This window comes from Pyxicephalus adspersus, chromosome 9 (genome assembly GCF_032062135.1).
Source record: "Pyxicephalus adspersus chromosome 9, UCB_Pads_2.0, whole genome shotgun sequence".
NCBI lineage: Eukaryota > Metazoa > Chordata > Amphibia > Anura > Pyxicephalidae > Pyxicephalus > Pyxicephalus adspersus.
In genome coordinates, this window is record NC_092866.1 from 28673458 (window position 1) to 28679403 (window position 5946).

The following is a 5946-nucleotide window of genomic DNA, read 5'->3' on the forward strand; positions in this document are numbered from 1 at the left end:
AATATTTCAATGCCAGCAGCAGTATATTAAATACGGCATGACTAGATCTTTTGTTGAATATGCTTTATTGATGCATTATTGTTTGATATAATGTTTTACTATCCGTGATTCTGAAATTCTATTTTGTTATAGCACATGACTATTTTCTACATTGGTTTACTGCAATATGGTGTTGAAGTTATACAAAGTTGTACAAAATGTTTGTTTCTTATATTGTAAAAACTTAATAAAATGACATTTATTTTGTTTTGAGCATACATTAGTGTGGACGATCCTTTTACTATTGTGTAAAGAATCATGTAGAGAAGGTGATGTGTAAGGGGCAAAAGTGGACTGGAAATGGAGTATTGGTAAAGTTGGTGTCTGCGGGACTGACATCTGTGGTAGAGCAGGCGCTGTGGCCTCTCTGTGGACCTTTGCTTGGGCTGTGTTTACCAAGCAAAGTGGAATATAACCTGGTGATTCTATGGTGAGCCTCAATGAACCAGAATATCCTTCGGCTTTGTGCAACTCATTCCTTTAAAGTAAAAGCTGGTTGGCTGCTAGGAGTACCTATGGAGAGTTTCAATTTTTATATACTTTACGCAAAAAAAAAAAGATTTCTAGACAACACCAACAAATAGTAATTATGTAGTAAAAGGAATAACAAGGAACAACACATCTCATACCAAGTCTTCTCTGGTGGTGTCATGACAGTTTTTTTTTGTAAGCAACTTATTTGTATGTCCTGTGGTTTGGCACAGACACAAAATCTGGTTCTTGTCACTAAGAAAGTTTGGTGGATTTCTATGGCAAGAAAATAAATAATATGAAAACCCAAAAAGTTTTATAAAAACAAGTTTGAAAATTACTTTTGAAAGTTATTCACAAGCAATATATGTAAATCTTTATATTTTTTATTGTGTGTATATGTATTTATATATATATATATATATATATGTAAATCTTTATATTTTATTGTATATACTAATATCGCAAATAATATGTAGATCATAGGTTCCCAACCTTTTTTGGGTCAGAGCCCACTTTTTCAAGGAGTAATTCAGATTTTTAAAAATTATTTTATTAGATGATATTACCAATATTGGTGTGTTACTCAAAATATAATTGAATCTTTAAATAAAATTATCAAAATGAAAATAAAAAGATGCAGTGCGAGGAACTGAAAGACTGGGGGGGTGCCTTTTACACATAGCTGGACACTTACCTTATTGTCAACTGAAAATGAAGGAGCCAGTGGGAAACATTTTATGTCTACAATCCACCTTCCTGATTAAAAGTTTGTCTGCATCATATCATGCTACCCTGTCACACATAGCTATCCCCTTACTCTCTATAAACCACAATTTCTCTGTAACATCTTACTATAGCACAATTTAAGAAGAACAACTCAGGGACTTTCTACCTTACAAATTATTCAATAAAACGTGTCACATAGTGACTGTGGAAGGCAATAGCCTTATTCACGAAGCATCAGGAGTCTCTTGTGTTCAGTGAAGCAAAGTTTCTTTATTCATGCATGGAGATTCTCACAATCAGTTGACACGTGCTCAAGGCACACTGAAGGAGAAGTCTGACATTCAGCATAGAAACTCCCATATTTATATAGAACAAAACATATAGTATTGTTTAGGAATGTTACACATCAGCAAACATGATTAATATCCCTTATCAGCACTGCGGTTGTTGTTGTTTCATTCAGCCTTGAGTCCTATTGTTCCTTAACAAGCAGACAAGCTGCAAACTGTTTTCCTTAAGATTAACATGTTCTCCTCACCCTGTGGCCTTATTTAATAAACTGCAGTTTATGATTAGCCAAGGCCATGATGTTGTTCTCTTTTCAAAGAGGCTCAAGGCCTTTTTCTATAATTGAAGCGTGAGCAGATTTTTGATAACTATATAGGAAGAATAAGTATATAGATTTTGCTTTTAACATGACTCACTCCAGGAATCTTGTGGTTACCCCCTTCCAACCACCAAAACTTCATCACCACTATCATTTCATGGTGCCCTGTCACATATAAATGTCCCTCAATGTTCTTTGAACCCAAATGTACACATTTTATTGTTTAATTCCCTCTGCTCCAGAAAAGGTAAGTGGCCAGCTATGTGTAACAGGTACCACCAATTGCTTAGTCCCTTGCACATCAGCGTCTGCAGATTTGACTGCAGGCAGCAGTTCGCGGTACTGAGAATCCCCCTCTAAGCAGGGTTTCATAGCATGAGAAAGGGGTAACAGCAGTGCCATCTCACCGACAGTCTGAATGCAGCCTTAAAGTTTGCTGAGTGGGCAAATTTATAATTGAGGCACCAAGGCGCACAGACAATTGGCAGTAGCCTAATGGAAAAAAAAAACAAAAAGGCAAAGGCCCTTCCATTCTCTGATTATCGCCCAAGGGGGCGGTGACTGGTCCTAAACACCCCCTTAATATGTCTTGCACAAGAAAAGTTTCTTGAGCGCCCAGTGATGGGCGGTACTGCCCCTCGTTGAGAACCTTTGATGTAGATGATCTCTTCCCAATATAAAACATGCCTCCTTTTGTTTCATAAGTACTGTTATATCTCTGCTATATTGATGCATGCAAGTCCTAAATTTACTAAACTTAACAATAAAAAGATTATGTATTTTGTGTAGACAATCCATCCAACAAACTTTTTAAACAAAATTGGAAACCTGCTTTGGTATATTAAAATATATCTATCACCAACTCCCTTCCATTCACTGTGGATCATTAGGATTACGAAGCGTAAAGTAGAGTTAGGCTTAGTTCACACTTATGATAGGTAAAATACCTGGATATCAATGTATAGTGGTTGTACACAGATTTCGAGAGGTTTTTCAGCCAAGTGAGTGAGAGATGTGCTGGTTGTTGTGCGTTTAACTCTCACTGTCCAATAATAGGCTGGATTGGATAGGAAAATACTTACAAACAAGTAATTTTCATTACATTCTTTCACATTCCAGCACAGAAAATTCAGAAAAGCATAATACCATCTTGATGTGTTTCGTATAATAAAACTTAGTTACTGTCTGGGGCAGTTCCAGTATTACCTGGCTCATAGAAAGTGAGTTAAATGAAGCTGCCCATCAGACTTTGGACATCAGCTGACAAAAAAGCCCTCAGGAAAATCTCATGGCTGAAGCTGAATATTACAACAAAGCTTGTTTTCATATTTATTTATCTTGCTCTTATATATTTATTTCCTACATTTGGAAATGTATATTAACCTCTATAGCTTCCTTATAGAAAAGCTACTGCCTGCAATGAATCTGCATTATTGCTTGATTACTCCAAATAATATTTCAGCTGCAAAGATTGTGCACATTAAAGTGCTGATCATTCTGTGGCATTGAAATCAAAAAGGAAGATACCAAAGCCTGTGTAGGTTATGCACAAATATGTCCTTCCCTGTTTACATACACTGTATACTGTATATTCATAAATAAAACATTGTAATTGAAAAATAATACACATAATTGAAAGTTCCTTATATCTAGCTAATCTCTGTCATTTATATTTACACAAACATTGTCAAGACTATACCTATTTAGTTATTCATGTAGTTCCATGTACATGTGCATTCACAACAGATCAATAAAACCCATTTGTGTCTAATAAAAAATAAACCAAATGCAAGCACTGACAAATATTGTCAGTGTTCAGAAAGTGATGAACATATACAACATAATGGGATCTGAAATTACCTCAAACATTCCCTGAGAATCAATTACATCGAAACACATGGACCTGGATGATTCCCACCAAGGAATGTTTGAAGGAATGTCAAATTCCCTGTTTTATAAATAAAGCCGTTTTTATCTGGAATAAAATAATGAAAATGTAATTTTAATCCTAACACTGAGTTAAAAGATAAAATTAGATCGTCATGAGACACTAGTGGTGCAAGGCTGCTAGACACTAAGCCTTCTACTCAGTGCCACTTTTTTTATCCCTTGCAACACTATGATTCCAGGTGCAGCAAGTAATGCAAGTGCTTGTCATCCATCGTCTGAATGACCATCCTGAAATGATCATAATGGACGTGAAGGGGAGAGAGCGCAGTGGGGTGCTCCTCCATCGTTCTCCCCTCTCCATAGAGCAGAACGGCACTGTATGTACAACACTCGTTCATGCATCGTGTACTGGTTTGTCTCTGGAAAGGATCCTGAAAGATCACAATGACAATTATTGCACGTGTGTACTTGCAGATGTTTTTCTAATAAGGGTTCATCTTATACTGATGGTAAATACAGAATCTTGAAAATGAAAACATATACTGTACATGACTGGAACTTGTATTGACATTGATAGCATGACTAAGAACTGTGCCAGGTGGGACTATGATAAGAGGTAGCCTTCTGATAGGAAAACATGTAGACACAGTTGCCTTAGGCAACCTTTATCCTCTGTTAGAAATAAAAAAAGATTTACCTAGTTTGATGTAAATATCTAATACCAGTAATATTTTATTTATGAATGCCAGTACCATGTCAAGCTAAACAGCCCTATTGCCCTCAAGAAATGGACAGCTGCCTGAAGAAGGGACTGAAAAAAATATACAAGTAGGCTCAAAAACACAGACAACTTACCTTCCCGCCATGGGTAAATAAATGGGTAAAATGGTTCTTTGTAGGTTTATTACAATAGAGTCAATTCACAAAGATTTTTTCACCAGTTACTGCTTACGGTACCAACACCTTATGAATGGTGATAATTGCAAGGTGTCTATTGAGGGGATAAAACACAGAGCAATAAAATAAATATTTATTAAAAAAAAAGCTTTCATTTAGTTACATTTTTATTTCATAGAAAAGGTAAACTCTACAACTATACAATATTATCATTGAAAACTAATTATTTTCATGAAAAAGACCATGCAAGAAAACTAATACAAAATATTTTGTCATTTGTATTGCCTATTCATTTAAGAGCACAGTCTAAACAAATCTTATGTGCAAACATGCTATACTTTTTTATTGTACAATTTGTATCTTAATATGGAAATTCACATCCTCCAATATGACCAATATAATTCTCTTTCTACTTTTTTGAGTAAACTCCTCTATGATTTGAGCAAATTATTCACCTTATCATCTCTGAAAAAAATGTAACTAGAAAATGTAGAGATCATCAGGAGCAAAGAGTTTCATGCTGGCATGGATCATGTTGGGTGAGGAAAATGAACTCCCTCATTAAACCAGACAACCAGGAATCTGGATCATTGCTGTTATCTGAGGAGACCAATAGACTGTTTTGTTATAGTTAGTGATTAATACGTATTCATGTGATATTTCATGGAATTTATGAAGCATATCTTATTCAGTATTGCAGTGATAGACTCAAGCAACACGTGATATAATTATCAATAATATAATAATATTGAATTACTTTGTTATATTTGTGCAAATTACACATTACCAATTTATTAGTGTTTTACATGTTGAGTACAATGAACCTTTCCATTGACAATCTTGATAGGTTTGTACAGTTTTCCTGTGGATCTGAGATACAACCTATGGGAAATTTGAAAACATGTTTGCCTACACTTTTTTCTTCTCCCTGCTCTTTGAACAATCTTTTTTCCTTACCTTTTTTTCAACCTGTTTGATATCTAATTGCCAGCTCTGAGTTGGAGGTAAAATACCAAACATGAATTAGGCTTTGGCGCTCAAATATGAGAGAGCGAGTTCTATGTGTTTCAGCACCTCAGCATCTCTATGACATGAACTCTATGACCTGTATTTACCTTAGTGTTGCAGTGAACATACTTGTTATATGACCAGCACCATCTAGTGGCTAAGGTGGAAACGTATTTCTGAAGGATTACAAGCCTGACTACAGAGGTGAGCTTCTCAGGGGTCATTACTCCTGAAGTGTGAATGCAGAGGTTGTGAACAGAAACTGCAGACATGTTACAGGTGTTGTAGATAGGACACATGGTACA